This window comes from Thermobia domestica, chromosome 9 (genome assembly GCF_964235325.1).
Source record: "Thermobia domestica chromosome 9, izTheDome1.hap1.1, whole genome shotgun sequence".
NCBI lineage: Eukaryota > Metazoa > Arthropoda > Insecta > Zygentoma > Lepismatidae > Thermobia > Thermobia domestica.
This window is the reverse complement of record NC_137462.1, coordinates 37,469,199-37,492,971: the sequence shown is the minus strand read 5'-3', so window position 1 is coordinate 37,492,971 and position 23,773 is coordinate 37,469,199. Positions and strand designations below refer to the sequence as shown.

Sequence of the window (23,773 nt, the reverse complement as noted above, 5' to 3'; positions counted from 1 at the left end):
AGTCGGTGAAATGAACAGTAACACTTCCGATGCACTTTAAATCCAAATGCATCCCCGCAACTTGGAGGCGGATATATATATGATCCAAAATGATCTATCCTAGTGTTGAATTCATGGTTTTTGGGGTCCGGAGAAGTGAACCAGTGACACTTCCGATGACATTTAAATCCAAATTCAGCACCGCAACTTGTGGCGGAAGAAGATGTGGGGTATATAAAATGGTCGAAAATTGTCGATAGTGTCGAATCCATACTTTTCTGGGTGGCTGAGATGAACAGTGATACTTCCGATGCCGTTTAAATCCAAATTCAGCCCCCATTATTACTCCTAAAGGGAGAGGATGACATGTAATAGTAAGTGAAAATGACTGATACTAGTGTCAAACTCATAGTTTTGGGGTCCCTAAGTTCACTGGTGACAGTGTTGATGCTCCTTGTACCGAAAATGAAACTATTCTCCCCGTATGAAGAACGGGTAATCTGCTAGTTTTTAAGAATAACGAACGGAAGTTTCACATGTTATATTCTTTAATATATTTGTCGCTGCTCAAATTTACGCACTTATGCGGTGTATGTGTGTATATGTAAAGAAAATCGTTTCTCTTTTTGAGTTCTTCGAAAAGTATACAAATAATAAAGAGGTATTTTTTATCAGAAAACTAAAAAGTAAAATTAAAAGATGTTGCTTTAACTATTTTTCCTGCTAGCGAAATACGTTGTATGTATAGATGCTGCAGACACGTTACAGCAAATAAGATTAGCATCAGGCGAATAAATAGTTTTTAAATTACATTATCCGGGTTTTGCCAATATTTCCGAACAAAAGATTTTTTCCAGTGGGTTCAAAATTTACAAAAATTTACACAGCACAAGGAAGATTGAATTTTTGGCGGGCTTATTTTTGCACGTAGAAAATTGAAATTTTGCACAAACATTCAGTCCACCGAGTAGTATTTACCAGATTTTTTCTTCAGATTTCTGCGTTAAAACCAGAAGGGGGGATCCAGAGGGTCAAAAAGTTGAAAAAAAGCATATTTTTACCCAAAAATCCCGTTTTCCCTCATTTTCCTGCCTTAGATACATGATGGAGACAAGTGAATGGTACCGCCTGAAAGGCAGTTCTATTCTGAAGAGAATCATGTGCGACACATGGCCCTAGGGTAATTAGGGAAGTGTCAGGGAATTTTTACCAAAATATACTTCTGTATAGGGGAATTTTGGACATTTTCAGTATTTTTTTTGCGGGCTTATTTTTGCACGTAGAAGATTGAAATTGTGCACAAACATTCAGTCCACCGAGTAGTATCTACCAGATTTTTTAAAATCAGATTTCTGCGTTAAAACAGTGGGGTACAGAGGGGCTAAACCTTGAAAAAGGGAAATTTTTACCAAAAAATCCCTTTCACGAGGTTTTCCCGCCTTAGATATATAATGGGGACAAGTGGATGGCACGCCTGAAAGGCAGTTCTATTCTGAAGAGAATGATGGGCGAAACATGACGCTAGGGTAATTAGGGATGTATCAGGGAATGTTTAAAAATTTCTCTCTGTATACGGGAATATTGGACATTGTCGGTATTTTTTTTTTTTTTGGCAGGCTTACTTTTGCACCTGGAAAATTGGAATTGTGCATAAACATTCAGCCTACCGAGTAGTATTTACCAGATTTTTTTCAGATCTCTGCGTTAAAATAGGGGGGGTCCAGGGAGAGCTAAAATTTGAAAAAAGGATATTTAGACCCAAAAAATCCCGTTTTTCCTCATTTTCCCGCCTTAGATACATGATGGAGACACGTGAGTCATACCGCCTGAAAGGCAGTTCTATTCTGAAGAGAATGATGGGCGAAACATGACCCTAGGCTAATTAGGGATATCTCAGGAAATTTTTTACCTGAGATTATGGTGTTTTACGGTAATTTGGGGCATGGTGGGAATTCCTGATAAAATTTCTCTCGTCCTTGGTATTCAAGATAGAAACTTGAAATTTGGCACACACATTCAGTGTACCAAGTACTATTTCTCAGATTTTTTTAGATGGCTACGTTCACACAGGGGGGGCCAGGGGGGCCCAAAGTTTGAGAAAAAAAATTCCCTCCGAAATTTTCACTTTGACATTTTTTCCCGCTTCTGGTATATTGTATGAGCATGTAAGTGGTACTATTTGAAAGCCAGCTCTATTCTGAAGAGAATGAGGTATGAACCATGATCCTAGCATAAACAGTGACGATGCAGTAGCTGCTTGACTGAAAGTCTAAAAAATAGCCCAAAAACACAAGATCCCAAAAGGGTTAATGGTCACCTGGCAATACATTCGGTCGCAGACAAAACCCACCCAAAAGCTTTAATGTCTAGAACAAAAGTCTACTAGATACATATTTTATGATTAAACATTAAATACACACTCTATGTACGAAAACGATGTATACATTAAAAGCTCAATAAATTTAAAATTGAAAGGACAATTAAGTTTTTCAGTATAATTACTAGTTGATATGTAAAAGCGTAAAAATGAAATGAAATCTTTGAGTTTAACGTCTTAAGGTTATGCCGGATAGGCTAAAGGAGACGGTGATGATGAGAAATGAAGAAAATGAAGTAAGTGGGGGAAAACAGAAGAACCCCGAGGAAACACACGCACACGGTGTTTGTCCACCACAAAGTTCACATGGCAGGAGTCGAGATCGAACCCGGGCCCAATGCACCAGAGGTGAACTCTCTATCACTGAGCCGCCGAAGCCCGATGTATAAGCGGAAAAAATAAACATATGTAACGATCACCTACGATCAGGACAGTATACAATGTGAGAATGAAAAAAAAATCCAATATTAAACAAAATAAAGCTGTGTTTTCCTACAAGTTAACAAGAAACCGTTGGAAAAGTTTCCGTGGCTGCATTAAGACATGGAACACAAGCTAAAAATTAACTTCCCAAGTAAAATTTATTTACAGAAAGTAGTTCGTGACCTGAAAAACCAAGAACAGTAAGGAGTATTTAAACTTCGGGTTTTGAGGTCACGGAGGTCTTTCTCGGAGGGTCCTACTGCACGTTTGCCGAGGAGTTCTTGATTAACAAGCTGCCTCGATTTCGGAAGAGAGAGGCCCAGAGTTCAATTCAGTTTTATTCAGCTCCATAAGCCACGCAAAGAGTTTGCTGTGGGCTGTGACTGTTGCCTACCTCAGAGGTCCTGAGATCCATACCGTTCTATATAGCTACGCAAAGAGGTTTGCTGTGGACTACCACTGATGCTCTCTTTAGAGGTCAAAAGTTCGATGCCGACTACGTAGCCACACAAAGAGGTTTGTAGTGGGCTCAAACCTGATCGCTACTCTAGGCTTGGAAGAGAAAGACGTGATGCATCTAGTGAATTGTAGTGCCTATAATTAGTATGCAATTAAAACAGTTATCGTGGGATATAAAAAGAACACGAGAAGCTGACTTCCAATACGAGGCCGAAACGTGTAAGTAGCCAGTAATGAAATTTAATGCATAAATGATAGATTCACTCTTAAAACAGTTCTAAGCGATATAGCCCAAGGCTTATCTTATGCCTGGCGTGTTATTTCAAATCATTTTGCTAATATGATAATCTTTGTAAGTCAAACAAAATATATATTATTTTAAACTCTGTTAAACTAACTTTTGTGACACACAGAGTTTGACCCTGGTTTAGCAGATACGCAGTAGTGACCAACAGATTCCCTTTTGTTGTATGTATATCTTATGTAAATAAACAATCATCATCATTATATATTTTCTCCCTTATTCCATTTTGCAATTGTTAAATAAGATTAACAAAAGTTTGTAAGAACTAATAGCGTTATATTAACAAAGGTTCACCAAGTAGTTTATAAAATAATTTCGTCCTTATTTGATGGAATTGCAGGGGCTTATCGCCCATCCTTGTTAGGAAGAAGAAGCATATACAGTTTATTGCATTGCAGATAGCATACCCTACAGGGAAATTAAATTATAGGTCACACTCTATCACTGTACTACAACACCAAACTAGTAATATTCCAAGACAAGAACCATTGTCTTGTTCTACAAATAACACTAGACTAGCAAGTGATAACACAATACGTGTACAGAAACCAATACATAGTCATTCAGGGAGTAGCCAGCAAGTTATTCTAGAAGGCCTTGATTTTTACAAACTAAAAACAAATCTAAAGTTTCTTTCAAGATTATGAAACAATTAATAACGCATAGATACATACGTATTTCAGAAGTGCATATTATTATTATTATTATTATTATTATTATTATTATTATTATTATTATTATTATTATTATTATTATTATTAGTAGTAGTAGTAGTAGTAGTAGTAGAATTAGTAGTAGTATATTTCATATATGCTACATTTCTGAAACTTGAGTCTTGAGAGTACGTGAAGTTAAAATCAAAGGTTATGTTACGGACGGCAAATGATGCCTTAACACCAAAAACACATTCCTGGCCGGGTCCGGGGGTTAGTCTGTTTTATGTTTACTAAACGTGTTTAATAATTACAGCAAATGAAGGATGTTTGTAATAGAATGTGAAAGAATACAGTTTTAAAAGAATTAAACTACGTCAACATGTTAAAATAATTAAAAGAACCTAATTAATTAGCCACTTTGTACTCTCATTTGCTTAACTGGAATAACCGAGGCCTACAGGAAAAGAGTTTTCTGCCCAAATCTTATAAGCAGTGGGATATTTTAATATTATAGAAATTGACCCTCCTTCCCCTTAGAAGTGTAATTTTCAAGATACTGAAACATATAGTATTTTATTACTTTTAGTTAAAAGTTCAAATACCGAGTTTCACGCATCTAGCTTAAACAAATCCTTCCTTAATTTATTTACATATTTTCTGAGTAAGTAATGGGGAATTCGAACATAAAAAAAGTGCTCCCTTTGCTCTTTCCTTTTTATGTGTTCAATTTTCAGTTTTTTTTAACAGGAAAGATTATATGCCAAGTTTCATTTTACTAGCTTCAGAAACTTGCGAGATACACTACCCTTTAAAAAAATCTTGCCCCACCCGTTTTACGATAATTATTTCCAAAAATTCTTTCTTATGTCCTGCTTTCATAAGAAAATTATATTTTATAATTAAAATTTAACGACTCTACTTGTAGTAGTATGCCCAAAAAATCAGTCATCTTTACTCTTTTATATAAGAGTACAGAAGATAAATACAGTCAAACAAATGGATTTCCATGAACAGTTTCCGATTTCTTATAACTACCTGATTCGTACATTTCCCACAAGCTGTGATTTTAAATTTACGCTCTGTCAAGGTCCAGGTTTCAAAAAGGAACTAACTGGAAATATAATAATATTATGTATTTGTGTACATGTGTAATATGTATAAATTTATTGTCTTATTGAAGCTTTCGTAATCTGGAAATAAACTTTTGATTTGCTTTTAATATATAAAAATCATGCTCCCCTAGAAAAATTTGCAGGCTACACCCCTAAATGACTATGTAGTAATTTCTGCAAAAATGGCACAGGACCTAAAATTTAGGTCTAATGCCTATATTTTTAGGACTTGTGCCATTTAAGACTTATTAATGTCACCCACTGTATTGCATAATAAATGTTCTTTGCTCAATTTTAAATTTACTGCGTTCTTTATGTATACAGTTGGTATTTAATGTTCACTCGTGAAATGTCTAGTGAGTTTTTGTCCTAATTAAGTAAACTTTGGTGGATTTTAGTCCTACTCTTAATAAAAATACGCTCCGCACAGTATATATTGCAATTCTGAATGTTTGCTTGGTTTCAGAAGTCTGGTAAAATATGCTTTTTAAACATTTTTTTATTATTTATTTATTTATTTATTTATTTATTTTTGTTTTAGGAATTTGTCTTGAGATTCTCGTATCTCCATTCGAAAGAAACGAATTTCTTAACAAATTATGTAATTAATTCTTAGAATGAAATAGGTTGTATTATGTAATTCGTGTATAAGTGCAGAACAGATAGTGATAATAACGATTTTAGTAGTACAAATATAGCTGTTACTGTTGGAATTAGATACGTTCGTAACATTATTGCCAACTAGTTGCTGCATCGTCCCAATTTCGTGTGGTGGTGGCGAATTTCAGAACTAAAGCAAGTGAATGATAAAGGCACAAGTCCTAAATGGCAGAAGTCCTAAAAGGCAGAAGTCCTAAAAGGCACAAGTCCTAAAAATCATATCGTGGCAGAAGTCCTAAACGGCAGAAGTCCTAAAAGGCAGAAGTCCTAAAGTGCAGAAGTCCTAAAATGCAGAAGTCCTAAAATGCAGAAGTCCTAAAGTGCAGAAGTCCTAAAATGCAGAAGTCCTAAAATGCAGAAGTCCTAAAGTGCAGAAGTCCTAAAGTGCAGAAGTCCTAAAATTTAGGTCTAGTGCCCATATTTTTAGGACTTCTGCATTTTAGGACTTCTGCACTTTAGGACTTCTGGATGTCACCCGGAAGAAAGGTATGGGGAAGGAAGGAAGTGGTCTGGGACCAGTGTGTTAGGTACCATCCCGGCATTTGCCTGATGTAAATTAGGAAAACCATTCCGGAATGTATGTCTTCAAAATGTTTTTGCCCTTTTTTGACCGATCCCGATACCACTCGCACGAAAGGCGATAGCGACTATGCTACCCGGGACCACATATTAATTCAAGAATTGCAAGAGCCAAAGAGGCATTGAACAAGAAAAGATTACTCCCTATTATTAGTGTGTGCTTGGGCTAAGGAAGGAGCTGGTGAAGTGTTATGTGTAGAATATAGGATAGTATGGTTTTCTGATATTTGACCTAGAAGGGAAGAAAATATGGACAGGAGAAAAGAGGTGGTGTTACAATTATGATAATACGTAAGATGACCATATCTCGGAATCCCTTAACGTTATAAAGATGAAGTTTGGTATTTGAACTTTTTATTTTAAACAATTAAACGCATGTTTCAGCATTTTTTCATATTTGGCCTGGAAAGGGAGGTCAGTTTGATGTACGCTATAGATGAAAATCGTCATTAATTGAAAATTCTAATTATATGTTTAACTTTTTTCAGCTTGTTCACCAACTAACTTCAATTACACAAATATTAATGGTCAAATTTAAATATGGTTACTGCCCTTATCTTAATAATAAACAACAAAGCTTGTATATTTTCACCATATTCACTATATCTTTTACAAATAATTCACAGTTACTGTAGCAAAACATAGATGTCAGTGCTCAAATCTTTATGGTTAAGACTTTGTCCTATTTTGAAATAACTAAATTGAAACAATTCTGCTTTAAAACTGCAATTAATTCGTTATAACAGTTTTAAATCTGCAAATTGCTTGAACAGTATCGCCATCTACTGGCATGAGATAGACAACGCACGTACTGCAGTCTTCGTAATTTAAGGGAAATTTCCCTACTTTAGGGAAATTTCGTAGGTAAAATTTCCAAGGGATTTTAGGATAACCAAAAAAGGGATTTTTCGATAAAACTTGAAAATCCAGGGAAATTCTCGCAATGACTGATTGACTAATCATAAATTTTTCTTTGTTCTTCAGAAATAAGCCAATACAATAGCAATAGTTTCTGTGATCCAAGTAGCATAGTTTGCACCCAGTTTGTGGCTAGGTGTATTTGTGGGTATTTTTTAATTTTAAAAAAATTGAAGGAAAAAGTAATAAATTGAAGCAAAAAACAAATTCATAAACCAAATGTAGTTGGCACTTCTTTTCATAAAGGTAATTTAATTTTATCACATAACTTCTGTCATAGGAATTGGACACTTAATAAACCAGGGAAAATTTGATAAGAAAAGGGAAAATTTTGTCAGTGGAGGAAATTTTTTTAAGAGGCCTCATCACAGCGAAATTAAAATACCGCTAATTTTACCGTAATTATGTGATATCTTCAAATAAATAAAAAATAGAAATGTGGAATAAGAGCGCCCTAGACACTTTTTTTTATTTTTTTTTTAACATGAGATACCGTTATCATGACTCACTTATCTGCTTTCAATTTCCAGCCATTTTGAAAATCGGCATTTATTTTCGCGTTTCAACATGGCTGCAAACGGAAAGCTACTAGGTGACTCGTGATAACGGTACCTCATGCAAAATAATACTGTCTACGGCGCCCTTGTTTCACATTTCGGTACGAACACTGACGTAGTAGAGCGGCGCATCTTAATTATTAAGAATTAGCGTTAGTCATAGTCTGATACATATTCTTTTATAATAAGGATACGGTAAAAATTCAGACGTTCCATCTCATTTCTTCATGTACACTATTTTGAAATAAAAATTTAGTTGTTCGTTCGTAACAGAGGTAAAAATAGATTCCATTGAATCGTGACAGTACATTTCTCTCTCTCTTCTTTTTAACGAGAAGAAACGAGGTTAAATTCAACCAGAAAAAAAAGTATATTTTGAAACAAGTTCACAGTTTTTTTTATATCTCTCAAGCCAGTCTTATCATCAAACTTTTTTCTGTTGTTAGGCCCATATTTTTAATGGAATTTACAGATCTTACAGCATCTGAATTAATCGTAATGTTATAATTTCACACATGTTTAAATTCGCAACTAATAATAGGCGCAATTGGACAAAAAACAAATGCGAATCGTTCTTTTAAGATGATAGTTTACCAAGGTCAGTGGAAAGAAAAGTACTTCAATTTATTTCAGTTCGTTCACTATGAACATTGACCTGCGTTTTACAAATAATAGTCCATTCTTCTCTAAAAATAGAATCGTGAATCTATGTACGATATTTTTCTGCTATTTTTAGCCATTTTAGTGTCATACACGTTATGCGTGATATGAAACTGAAAACGATATCAAAAGACAGAGATTTTTTCTTTTTATTTTGTTGTACTATTTTTAAATATAAGGATATTGGCATAGCAGAGGATTCTGTTATCTAGTGTGACGGAACCAAGAAAACACCAGTGTAAACCTGTCAGGACAATATTATTAATAAGAAATTTATTGAAACAAAGGAAAATACAATAATTTGCATTAGTACACAGTACTTCCAATTGTATACAATTATTAAGTATTATTCTATATATGTTAATTGGGGGGGGGGGAATCCACTGGAAGCATGCTGTGAATCTGTCTATAATTACAGTAGAGCGTCGATTATCCGAAGTTATTGGGGGACATGGGTGTTCGGAAAACTGGTTTGTTCGGATAATGGAACTGTACATGTTTATTTGCCATGCGCGGAGCGCACGCCTCAACTCTAAGCTGGCGCAGCTGTTGCTGTGAACAGCTTTGATACTGCCGCTACTTCTACAGCCAGTGCCAAACCGACAGAAGTGTGCTGATTGTTGAAACACAGCGACTGGCGGCTTGGCCGGTCAGCAGCGCCTTATGAAGGCCCCATTAGAAGCAATGTTCCGCCAGCGGTGGCTCAGTGCGGCGACTACTGTGGGAAACTTGGTTTGGGAGTGAGGGGGATGATGGACGATAGGGTGGTAGAGTAACAGGTGCGAGCGAGTACACAGTTCGGTTAAGCGGTCGTTCGGTCGACCGACGTTCGGATAATCGACGCTCTACTGTACTGTATAAATAAAAATGAAAATTACTGTTTGTTACTTAACTCTTGAACTAATACCTGACCGATCTCGATCAAATTTTTAACATAGGTGAGATTCGGGTCTGGGATGGGTTTTATTATTTTACTTTGACGGCGCAATTTAGGGGAGGGGAATATATATATATATATATATATATATATATATATATATATATATATATATATATATATATATATATATATATATATATATATATAATATGATCGAAAATGATCGATGTTAGTGTCGAATCCATAGTTTTCGGGGTCGCTGAAATGAACATTGACATTTCCGATGCCGATTAAATGAAAAATTGAGCCCCGCAACTTGGAGGGAGAAGATAGGGTCGATATTAAAAAAAAAATAATAATCGAAAATGACCGATATTAATACCGAATCAATAATTTTAGGGGTCGCTGAGACGAACAGTGACATGTAAAAATAATTGGAAATGACCGATATTAGTATCGAATTTATAGTTTTTGTGGTCCTTAAGTTGATTGGTGACAGTTTTGGTGCCCTTTATGTCCAAAAATGAAACTCATTTTTTCTTTCCATACGAAGAAAAGGCATTCTGTTAGTATAACATAAATTCAGATACAATATGCCAATTACGAACAGATAACAAATAAACAAGTAAATAAGAAAGAAAGCGAAAATGCCGAAAGGAAACTGATAATACAGTGGTGCCCCCCCCTTATGTCCATGACGCACCCCCCCAATTGTCTATCCGTAGGTGTTCTTCCATGAAAAAAATCTTCTTTTCGATTAATTTTACCCCCCCCCCCTCAAACATATTTATATGGATTTTTAACCCCCCCACAATATTTCAATGACGCAGTTTGCGTCATAGCCCCCCCTTGTGGGCACCCCTGGATAATACAAATTTCTTATACTCTATAGGTATTTATTACTAGCATCAATTACCCGCTTCACTGGGTTAAATTTAAAAAAAAAAAAAACAACAAAAAAACAGTAATATGTTCCGTTAGTCAGTCTCTCTTTATTATTACTAAAGCGCTGTCTGATATCGGTCATTTTCGATCATTTTTATATTTCTCCCCCCTCCTTCACCCCATGCTATGTGGCTGAATTTGGTTTTAAACGGCATCGGAAGTGTCACTGTTCATCTCAGTGATCCCAAAAACAATGAATTCGGCACTAATATCTGTCATTTTTATAGAACCTTACAATATCTACCCCTCTCCTAAGTTGCACGTCAAAGTTAAAATAATAAAAACCATCCCTGGCCCGAACCGCATCTATGTTGAAAATTTGATCGAGATCGGTCGGGTGGTTTAAGAGATTAAGAGCCACAAACATAGTCACTTTCAATTTTATAATATAGATTTACAGAGAAATCGATATAATTCTAGATTTCCCACACTTAAGAGGCTTCATCCCGGCGAAATTAAAATACCGTTAATTTTACAGTAATTGTATGATATCTTCAAATAGATAAAAGATGATCGAGATGTGGAACAAGAGCGCCCTAGACAATATCATTTTACATGAGATACCGTTAAACGACTTATCTGCTTTCGATTTCGAGCCATTTTGAAAGTCGGTATTTATTTTCGCGTTTCTAAACGGCTGAAAACGGAAAGCCAGTAGGTGACTTGTTATAGCGGTATCTCAAGCAAAATAATATTGTCTAGGGCGCCCTTGTTCCACATTTCAATTATCTTTTATCTATTTGAAGATATCACATAATTACTGTAAAATTAGCGGTATTTTAATTTCGTCAGGATGATGCTCTTAATATTTTTTTTTTTTATATTGGCTGAAACGCCTGTTCTTCGCACGGGAAGAATACGTTAATAATATTGTTCTTCGCAAAAAAAAAAAAAAAAAAAAAAGGTGAATCTATTTCTTTTCTTGGAATATACATTTTATCAAATCATTTCAGAAAAACGCATGTCGGTCCAAGTGCTATGTTCAGGAATTCATTACAAATCGTCCACCTGTTCTCCCTTAATAACGAAACCGACAACCCCGAAGTCCTTGTTATATACTTAGATAAAAATTACAAGTTGCCTCCCTTTCTCCCATTAAAAGCAGAATTTCCGGAAACGCTGCGGCATTTATATTGATTAAGGAGTTTAAATACCACATTTCATATTCCAAACTTGTCTCTAACCATAAAGAATTTCGAGATATAGGCTAATCATCTTATTATATAATTTGCAAACCCACTCTTTTTTAAAATCCGTCTATGATAAACATAAAGAGAAATACTGAAAGAAAATAAATAAAAACAGATTTATGTCTCACGTTTACGCCGTGTGGGCTTAAGGAGACAGTAAGGATGAGAATAAATGAATTGGAATGAAGAAAGTGAGATGAAGTGGGGAAAATCCTGAGAAAACCCATGTCTTCCACAAAGAATATTTGCCGCGAGCTGGGATCGAACCAAGGACTTCACTTAAGCATCAGAGGTGAACGCTTTTCTTCTGAGCTACGGTCCCACCTTAAAAAATTGAAACACGTCTTTAGTTATTTTATATGAAAAGTCCAAATAACAAATATTATGTTTTTAATCTTAATAATTCTCATATATGGACATTTTAGTGTAATAATTCTACTTCCCCCTCCCACACTGAATTTCCAAAAAGTCTTCTTTAGTGGTATCTTACGTCACACATCCTATGTCCTGGCCAAATTTGACATTTTTAGCATAATGGTTTGGCCTTAACGTTGATCAATCAGTCACTCATTAAGGACTTCTTTCATATACAGGGTGTTTCAAAACAACACCGACAACGTTTGGGAGGTGATCCCTGACACCAAGATAAGACAAAAAGTATAGATCAACCTGGGTGCACAAATGCTTCCTTTCGGAATTATAGGCTGCCGAAAAGATGAAAAAAAATGAAATTTAAAGGCCCATAGTTTCCAAACTATGGAACATACCGTAGTCGGGTCAAGACTTCACTTAGGAACTAATATGTGCCCTATCCAAAAATCCATGTTTCACAATCCTGCAGTACTCGCGCAACAATTTTTATAGAAAGAGTTTGGCTACGGGCATATAAATTGAAGTACTCACCAACTACCTCTATAAAAATTGTTGCGGAAGTACCACAGGATTCTGAAACATAGATATTTGGATAGGATACATATTAGTTCCTAAGTGAAGTCTTGACCCGACTACGTTAGGTCCCATAGTTTTGGAGTTATGGGCCTGTAAAGTTCATTTTTTCTTGTTTTCGGCAGTCTATAACTCTGAAAGGAAGCATTTGTGCACCTAGGTTGTCTATACTTTTTGGCTTAGCTTGGTCCCAAATGTTGTCGGTGTTGTTTTGAAACACCCTGTATAAAGTTCTTATCAAAGGAGAATGGTTAGTCCAAAGTTTCCATATCTAATATTGACAGTATTAAAGATTTGAAACGCTAAGAATGAGAATCAGGTAGTGGTTGTATTTCTGTTGCGTAATATTTCTCATATGTTCAACATTTAAAAGTTTTCTATCTTGATTTTATATCCTTAGACCAGCGTTTCTCAACCTGGGGATCGCGAGAGGGTTTCATGGGGTCGCAAAGATAAGCAGAAGAGATAAATATAATTAGAATCTAATACCAGAAAATATTTTTAAATATTATTTTGAATTTTGTTCTGACAGGCATATTTTTATTTTTACACATACTGTTAAAAACAGAAAAAAAAAATCTGAACATTTTGAATAGGTGCAGAGTTGTTTAAATATCAATTTAAATGAAAGAGGTACGATATGAAACTAATGGGAACTGCATATTGAAATACGAGAAAAATACAAATGCAACAAAACCTGCACATTGAAATATAATTAAAATTAAAATTTAATGTGAGCGAATAGTCTTTTTCCTAGCAAGCTGGCCACAATGAAGATAGACTTTTGGTGTGGGATTTTATTTGTTTCCTAAATTTTAAATGTTAACAACTTGGATTTTTAACAGTTTTTGGTGATATTAAACATATGCACAACAATGTACCAAATTTACAACAATATGAGGTAACTCAAAGTGGCAGGCCTCTCGAAAATTAAAATACTCAATAACTTTTTAAACTGTCCAAGTTTTTTTAACCAAAAGTAGAAATCATTTTTTTTATCATATGACTCAAAATTAAGGGAGTTCTGAAGTTTTAAAATTTCCAAACGACCTTCATTTTGAAACAGTAATGTTGCCAACTCCATTTAAAAAAAATTAAAACAGCCAAATAACAATTCAAAAGTTGCTAAATCATGGACTACACTTTATTTTTGTTCAGAAAATAAAATTTGTCTAGAAAAGTCGTGAAATACGTACATTTTTCTTTTTAAAAACTTAATTTTATTTAATTTTATTACTAGAAAAAAAATATGATTATTTTGTCGCTGTCGGGGATTTTAAACGTGAAAAATCACAGTTGAAGGAAGAAAACTAAAAAAAAAAAAAAAAAAAAAACTAAAAAAAAACAGGACCCACAAATACCCGAACCCCCTCGACATTTGTGGGCATTTCCCTCACTCTTTCGAATGGTCTTGCTAAGCATCTAACTTGCTTATTATGTGCTATTGAATTTGCGCATCTAATTCTTCCAGTAAAGATTTCCGTTGAAATGAATAAATAAATTATTTACTATGTAAACACGGCAAACTACAGAAAAGTTAAAAACTATCATTCACAAAATGTATGTATGTTGATGTCAGAATTGAATTCATTGTTATCATGAAGCTGTTATTTTTACGTATGTTTAACTATTAAAAAAAGGAACATAAACCTTATTGTTATATAGATTAAACAATAATAACTAATATTGATTTGATATAAAATATCACTTTTATGTTTGAGGCAGACATAAATATGTTGTTTGAAGTATAAACTCTGCAGCTCGAACTATAAACTCTGCAGCCTATATGTATTATTAATTATATAATACGTGAAATAAAATGGTTGGCAGTGCGGTTTATTTTATGTTTTTTTATTAGATTTCCAAACTATGTTATGCAGAAGTGTCGGAAGTTTTATAAGAACGGCTTTGTCCGTCCGTCCGTTCATCTATCTGTCGACATGTATCAGAGCAAAAATAGTAAAATATCTCGAGAAACCGTTTCTTGCAATGCAATCGATTAAGCGCCCCAAGAATATATTACATCCCCTATATTAATATTTTATTCGTTAGAACCATGAGTGTACTATTTCCAATTTCAAGTTTTATCACCATAGAACAAATATGGTACTAGATAGCAATGACTTGTTTTCTTTATCGAATCAGTGTCTCAAGAGAACACACCATCATCACCTCATTCATCTGCAACACCCTATGGAAACTAAGGATGGCCACAAAGTTCCGGTTCCGGCGGAACCGGTTCCGCAAGGAACCGGTTCTTGGAGATCCGGTTTTCAGAACCGGTTCCGGACCTGGATCCGAAAACCCGGTTCCAGAACCGGATCTTAGGAACCGGTTCCAGACCTGGATCCGAAAACCCGGTTCCAGAACCGGATCTTAGGAACCGGTTCCAGATCTGGATCTGAAAACCCGGTTCCAGAACCGGATCTTAGGAACCGGTTCCAGACCTGGATCTGAAAGCCCCCAAAGACCCGTAAAGAAGGCATAAAGTTCACCTTCAAAAATAATGCAAAGAGGACCATGCGCTTGTGCCTTCCTCGCCCAGACCCGCTTGTGCCCCCAGAAAAAAATTTTGGTCCACCAGTGGGTGTTTAGCCAAATGAGTTGGCCAGTTTGCCTGTTTAACCAATGAGTTTGCCAGTTACCCAGTTTATTTAGCCAAATGAGACAAGCTGCCGCCGCCTGGGCGCCTGCCTGTCGCTTCCACCATTTCATCTAGCATACTGTTCACAGCTTGCCAGCAGCTCGGGTTTAGCGTAGGGATGGTCACAAAGTTTCGGTTCCAGCGGAACCGGTTCTGCGAGGAACCGGTTCTGTTTCAGAACCGGTTCCAGACCTGGATCCGAAGAACCGGTTCTAGACCTGGATCCGAAAAACCGGTTCCAGACCTGGATCCGAAGAACCGGTTCCAGACCTGGATCCGAAAAACCGGATCTTCTAGAACCGGATCCGTTCAGACCCGAAAACCGGTTCCACCGATAATAATTTATTATTATTATTATTATTATTATTATTATTATTATTATTATTAAGTATTCTACCTTTCGGTATGTCCTGGGACTAATGACTTTTCTTTGAAATTTTAGATTTGGCTCTGGAAATATTTCTTCCACATTTCTCAGTCTTCAGCTTCCCAATATTTTCTTCTATTTTTCAAATTATCGATCAATTGTGTTCTTCTTCTTCCTATTCCTCGATCTCTTTCCATCATTCCTTCTATGGCGGTATGAAGAAGACTATTTCTTCACAAAGATGTGTCCAATCTAATTGGCCTTCCTACGAAGGATGCCGGCTAGAAGTGTCTTCTTCCCTCCTATCCGTTTTAAAACATCTTCGTTTGTTGCTCTCTTTGTCCATTTTATCTTCTCCATCTTCCTCCAACACCACATTGCGAAACTCTAAATATTTCTTCTCTAAGTTCCGTAATGTCTAAGTCTCTGAACCATATAGTCCAATGCTCCATATATAGCACTCGACCAACTTCTTCCTATGTCCAATACTAAACCTGCTAGTTAAGAGTGATCGTTTCCTGTTGAATGCTTCTTTGGTGCAGTAAGCGTCTCTTGTCAAAGTACTTCCCAGATACTTGAAATTATCGACCTCTTCAAGTTCGTTTTTGTTCTACTCTTACAAGGAACCCTAGGTATCTATCAGAGCCCGATTTTCACGAAACTTTGTATATAGAGGGAGTACCTCGGGAAACTCGCACAGCCAAAATTGTAGCTGCAGAGTCCAAGACGTTGGGACACTAGGGCCCGAGAAAGATCAAAATTGGATCGTCAGTACATTAAGGACATGGTGAGAAAATGCACGTTTTTCTTTAAAACTAATCATTGTAGCGACACGCAATGAGCATACATGGATACGAGATGATCGATATGATCTGTTAAAAGTTATAAAAAGAATATCCGTCATCTTGAAAGAGACCATGTTGAAACTGGTGTGATTGGTGTAAATCAGAAAAGAGTCATGCGATGCATTAATTTTAACGTAAATAGCCACAAAAACCTGTTGGTGAAGTCTGTTGTTGGATTACATTATTCCTGTGCTTCTGGTCTGTTGGTGAAGTCTGTTGTGGTATTACATTATTCCTGTGCTTTAGGTACAAGATGAGTAAAGTGTATCTTATGACACTCAAGCTGATGTAGATTATGGAGTGCTATGAGTGGGATCAGTGGAACTAGAAACCGAGCGAAATATAATTTTAGCACTACATCATTTGTGTCACAGTCACCATGTAATTGGTGTGGATGTGCTGATATGACGGGTTCAATCTTCATAATAACGCCATGGTTGACATTAACTTGTAACTTTTTATTAGACTTGACTTAATTCGAACAGAAATCAGAACGTCATATCAGTCCACCTATAGTGCTCCATACCCTCCATCTGCTCGAGTGTCATGAGATACTCTTTGCTTATCTTGTACTTAAACCACTCTACCAGAAGCACAGGAATAATGTAGTATCACAACAGACTTCACCAAAAGGTTTTTGTGGCTATTTACGTTAAAATTAATGCATCGCATGACTCTCTTCTCATTTACACCAATCGCACCAGTTTCAACATGGCCTCTTTCAAGGTGGCGGATATTCTTTTTTATAACTTTTAACAGATCATATCGATCATCTCGTATCCATGTATGCTCATTTCGTGTCGCTACAATTATTAGTTTTAAAGAAAAACGTGCATTTTCCCACCATGTCCTTAACGTGCTGACAATCCACTTTTGACCTTTCTCGGGCCCTAGTGTGCCAACGTCTTGGACTCTGCAGCTACAATTTTGGCTGTGCGAGTTTCCCGAGGTACTCCCTCTATATACAAAGTTTCATGAAAATCGGGCTCTGATAGATACCTAGGGTTCCTTGTTAGATAGCTACATTTACAATAATTAAATACGTTTCTACTAGTAATCGAACCCGGGTCTTCCGCGCCAAAGGCAGGTACCCTAATCATATAGCCACGAGGATGCTATGTAATCTAATTGGGGAACTAAACATTACGAACAGAAATTAATTTTAATTTATTTTATGTATTAATTTGTTTAAATCTTCGTTCTCATTAGCTTTGTACGTACACTCATGTCCAAAATTATTGTTGCATATCTATAAATATGTTGTTGTAGGAATATAATTTGATAAAGAATTCACCCGGTATTTCTTATAATGTTAGTATGTGTATAATCGGCAAAGACATGTATGTGGCAAATTTCATGTCAAAAGAGCAGTAAATAAGAACAATAAAACGAAAATAAAATTTTCTCGTCCATTTAGCAACATTTTGTTTTACTCATTCTAATTTTCGTATTTATAATTCATTTCCTATGAAATTTACCACCAATATACATTTCCCGATTGTATATACACATAGTATCAGTATTAAAAGTACCCTGCAAAATCATTATCAAATTATATTCTTACAAGAATACAGTTATAGACATGCGACAATAATTTTGGACATGAGTGTACTTATCAACTAATGATTTTGAATAACAGAACTTATTAATGCTTTGCTCTGTCTGGTTTGCTTTAAATGCTTTGTTTTCTTCCATTTGTCGTTATTCTATGTAGTTCACCATTATATATGATTTCCCGTTGAAGTTTTTTAAACGCAAATACAAAGTAATTAAGGCTTATTTGCTGTTTCCTATTCTCATTTTCATCTTATACATTATGTGTGTTATGTTCATGTTCAGTTGCATTATTTTGCTTGAAAACTACTTTCAGTGTGAGTTCCTGAGATTCTTTCTTGTAGTCTTATTATTTTTGAGTATATATTTTAGTGTTTTTGTACTACACTCTTGTTCATAATGTTAATAATTGTATACTCTCTTATGATTATTGTCTTTGTCCTGTCCAGAACAACTTTGGGAAACCTGTTTTGTTTTTGAATTGTTAAAGTTTATTTTATAAACGGATGAAGAAAGAAATCGTCATTAAGTTTATTTGGAGAAGTAATAATAATGATAATAAAAATATCTGGTATTATTATGGGAAGTTGTAAGAAAGCTGTCACCTCTTCGCTCTGTTTAGGATTTACGGTTAAGTATGAAGGTTAAAGAACAATCTTCCGCATAGGAAACAGGAGAACGCTGGCTTAGTAGTACAGCACTCACTTCCGGTGCGAAGAATGCCCGGTTCTATCCCCGGCTACGCAAGTGTAGGGTGAATATAATTGTATCCATGGGTTTTCTCGCGTTCTCCCGTTTCCTTCCACATTATCACGCCACCAGTTAGGGTACAATAACGCCGTTTGTTTTTTAACTGTTTACAACACAGAAACTAAGCACGTGTCAGCATTCTGCAATGTGTTAGTGCACATTTGGTGTTTTCGCGCGTGAGTTTATTTCCTGTGCTGTAACGTGTGTTTTGTGCAATTTTTGTGTTATCAATTCAGACCAGAATATTGAGAACAGAAAACATAAGTAAAGTTTTTGAAGTACTTTATATTAATATCACTACAGGCGCGTAATGTATAGAAATTTAAACGGTATTTTTTTAATGAAACATAATGGTCAATAATGAGTGTATCGACTGTGTTTACATGAGTCAATTTGTTAGTAGAGAGCAGTGGAACGATGGTATGTTCATTGCGTTGTGTGGCTGCAATAACGCCGAACGCGATTGGCGTTACTGTCTGGATTAAAGCTGTCACACCTCAGAATGCAATATCTGCCTTTCAAGCTACTGGCATATACCCATTCAATCCTTTAGTACTCCCAGAAACAACCTTTGCACCAAGTACCATCTCTTGAGTGTTTCCGACACAAGCTCCTATTGGAACTGTATTGGACAACAATAACCAGCCACTCACTGAAGATATCAACAGTCCCCAGCCGTCAACATCATCTGCATTTATCCGTGATTCTGTAGCTAATGCTACGTCTGAGTCTTCTCATTCTACATCCAGCTATTTCACTGAACTTATTCCAACTTTAAAAATTAACAGATCTCTTCCTGGAAGGAACAGATCAAAAAACGTCCAAGCAGTGGTAGTGAGTGACTAGAAGTCTAACAAAGATGCTAACGTGAAATATAAAAGGGTCAACTTTGCAAGCGGATGGATGAAAGATTTATAAAAATAATGGCGGAGGTAAAAGTTCAAAAACGTGGTATCGCAAAGATAGATCCTACTATTGCGTCACTTGCAAATTGTACAATTACGATAATACTGGCAAAACTATTGATTGGTTGCAATGTGCAGCCTATAGAGGGTGGTATCACGAAACATGTGATGACATATTCTCTCTTACTGGACACTGCTCTTCTTGTTCCAACTAATTACACTTGTTCCAGCGTATTTCAATTAATTGGTTTCATGCTAATATGAATAATGATAACCTGGCGCTATTGAATCTATAGTGTATGCAATATTGCAATTTTACTTTGCGCTACATTTTTGTGTATTACTTGTATTACATATATTTTTTCCAGGTTCTTTGCACTATGTTGTAATCAGTGAAGACCAAACTACTAAACAATGCAACATTTATTTTTTTCCCGTCAAATATTAAATGTGAAATCCTCGAAAAACTAAGAATAGTGGTGTTATTGTAGCCAGTTACTCTATATCATAACCACTTTATTAATCATCTGACTTGTTTAGTTTAAAGAGCATAATCATAGGACATGAAGCCAAAGTGCAAAATTAATATTAATAAATCTCTTTACACTGAAATGTACCGACATGAAGAGTTCACATATTTAAAGCATCCATAATTATCAAATTTTGTAATATTAGGAATATTGTTAACCATTAGTTCACTCATAAATTAGGCCTAATGTGAAATATATGTTAATTAGCGCTATATATGAATTACAAAAATTAATTTGCAAGCTTCTGATAACAGTATAATTTTACTCATCCGTAACTAAGTTTTTAATAAGGGGAAATTTTGTTAACAGAAATATTAAGTAGAGGGGTTTCACCTTCATCTCCCAGGATTTCATTTGAACATAGGTTATGAACACCTTTTTCGTAGTCTTTCAGCGAGCGCAGGGTTACGGCCAGTCGAATGGCGCATGTCCAACTGAGTGATTGGCAATAATGCCATTATACAGGGTGTTACAAAAATGTGTCACGGAATTTTGAGAACAGATTCCTCACATCAAAATAAGAAAAAAAGTTCATATGGACCTCTGCTCAAAAGTGGATAGTTTCGGAGTTACAGGGTGCCGAAAGCGTGAAACAAATGAACTTTAAAAGTTCATACTCCACTACTAAGGAACCTATTGTAGTCGGGTCAAGACATCACTGAGGAACTGGTAGATGAACTATCCAAATATCCATGTTTAAGAATGTTCCAGTACTTGCGCACCAATTTTTAGAGAGGTAGGTGGAGAGTGATTAAATACTCCCAAACAGCGTCTCTAAAAAAAGTAATTGTGCAAGTAGCGGAGCTTCTGAAAGATGGGTAGTTCACATACTAGTTCCTCAGTGATGTCTTGATCCGACTACGATCGGTAATATAGTAGTGGAACTATGCTGCCATCCACATTTTTCGAAAATCGAGATATTGGTGCGAGAATGTTCGTAGTACAATTCTGCATCTATCTAAAGTGAAATTGACGTGGTTTGACCAATAGGTAGGGGGTAGTGACGTCACGAGTGTTTATCTTATGTTCAAAACTGTACCTGAAAGTAAGCAAAAAGACCTTAAGTGGCAATTCAGAAGCAAAAATATTTAACTGTATTACCACACAAATGTTAGATCGTGAAAATATATTTAATAAAGTTTTACTGAAATACAACAAATTTGAACGTACAGTCTAAGCCAAAACGCGTTTTACTTATTTTCTCGAAAGTGTGTGAAATGGAGATAAGGTCTTTTCGCTTAGCAGGGCAGTATGGGCCTTTAAAGTTTTTTTTTCAAGTTTTCGGTGTCCTATAATTACGAAATTATGCACTTCCGATCACAGCTCCATACGGACTTTGTTTCTTATTTTGATGTGACGAATTTTGGTAACACCCTGTATATGATTGTCTATCTTTATGTAATTATGCTTTATGCTTTATTTTCTAAAATTATGCTTTATTATGCCTTTAAAATTCGTTTCTTCTGGACCCTTAGACAACCACAACCATGTTCAAGGTACCAACCATAGATGTGTAAAATGCCATAATGCTTTTTATGCTTTTGGGTTGCCCTAATTATTAGTAATACATTTTGTCAGAAATGAGTGTTAAAACATTTAAATGGTTCGTAAAATCTCTGACTTGTAATGTTTTGTGTACATCAGTATTGTATAAGTATTGTTGAGCTATGATCTAAAATATATATATATTTTTTTTTATCTAAAGTAGAAGTTGCACACATCTCCGTTAGATGGCAGCAGACATAATCAAGCGGTTGACATTTACCACACGATATTGAAACTTCTAGTGCGTGATACTTTTTATGGTCTACCGGAATTATTATTATTATTATTATTATTATTATTATTATTATTATTATTATTATTATTATTATTATTATTATTATTAAATTTTCTGTACTATGACTATAATAGATTGTCTGACCACCTTGAACTAGAATTACTTGCAACAAGTATCCAGGAGGCAATGCAAGATCGCAATGGTTATTGAGAAATTAACTGGAAATTAAATTTTTTTTTAAAAAAAGTCAATTTATTTAAAGCAAAATATTATCCCGAATTCCCCACCTCACAAGTCAAGAACAAAAGACCTATTATATGTAAAAGAAAATAAGCAATCACTCCTGAAAGTACTTAACACACAATTCAGTGTTACCTGAAAGTCCAAAGTATACACTCCTTTTTTTTTATCAACAGAAACCATATCATACGCTTTGCAAATTGTAAATGGTACCGGAGAATACCGTAGTGTGTACCTCATATATTATTTTTATAGCTTCATTGTATTCTGACTTACGTTGCTAAATATTTTATAATAATTTTCATCTATGTGATTCAAGTAGAATGTGTATATTCTCATTACAATTACTTTTTATCACTTGCATTTTCATTCAATCTGTTATGTCTACAATATATAGTGTCATAGTGCGCTACTGGCTGCTTCTAACACTACAAATTACAATAAATTAAATTATTATTATTATTATTATTATTATTATTATTATTATTATTATTATTATTATTATTATTGTAGTCTTAGTAGTACACGAAATTACGAATACAAACAAATGCCAAATGACTACATGTTAGAATTCTTACTTGATACTAGAAGCTCGGATTCAATTCTTTGTTGCGGCTTGTAGTTCGTACCCTACATTAAATTGAAATAAAATGAAATGAAATATTTAAATTTTACATCCCACGGCTATTCCGGCTAGGCTAAAGGAGACGATGGTAATGAGAAATGAATGCAATGGTGGAATGAAGAAAGTGAGAGAAACCGGAGAACCCCGAGAAAACCCACGCACTTGGTGTTTGCCCACCACAAACCTCACTTGGCGCGAGCTGAGATCGAACCAAGTACCCCATGCACCAGAAATGAACGCTCTACCAGTGTGCCAACGTGGCCCCCTCATTAAACTGAAGTTCGGTATTGAGGCGATCTGTTAAATTATCAATTCGATGGATACAGTCTAGTCGGCTGCATGAAAGAAAAATTTCTAAGCTCAGAAAACATACCATTTTGTACACATAAGATTTCTATGTCTTGTGTGTTTTTAGGTAGTAGAGCTATCATGGTGATAATTTACTAGGGCCTATATATATAGTTTTATGCGACAGCGCACTGCGTTTTTCGACCTTTAGAATGTACTCTAGAAGATAACAGAAGATATGAATGCATACTAAATATTGAAGAAGACTCAAGCGGATGGTGCAAATCACTTTCTTGTATTCAAAACACCGCTAAACAGAATAATTTACGGTTGTAAAAAGAAACGTCGCCGCCACCTTACTTTTTAGATCTTTCCAGCTGAGAGCAGAGTGAATAGTTATGTCCGCTAGAATTTGTCGAAGTCTTCCCCCCAAGAACAGCTAACTAGATTTGTAGGTGGTGTGGGTGCATGCAAAGGTCAAGAGGAAGTCCTAGTCACAAGGAGAAGAAAATTTCTAAAGTCAATATCGCACTTCTCCCACCTCCACATGTGAAACGAATCTGGTCTGCAAAAGGATGAAGCACGTATTCATTACATGCAA

At 35.4% G+C, this 23,773-nt stretch overlaps 2 protein-coding genes across 2 annotated transcripts in view; both read left to right on the top strand.

The window, feature by feature from the left end:
• The window catches only part of ine (solute carrier family 6 member inebriated), a 252,301-nt gene that overhangs the window by 86,736 nt on the left and 141,792 nt on the right, over positions 1 to 23,773 (top strand). The gene's annotated exons all lie outside the window — the stretch shown is intronic.
• LOC145694576 (uncharacterized) overlaps positions 3,025 to 23,773 on the top strand; it is a 66,605-nt gene continuing 45,856 nt past the window's right edge. Inside the window, exon 1 of the mRNA XM_081770918.1 lies at positions 3,025 to 3,457. The gene's annotated coding sequence lies outside the window, so the exon portion shown is untranslated. The remainder of the gene's footprint in view (positions 3,458 to 23,773) is intronic.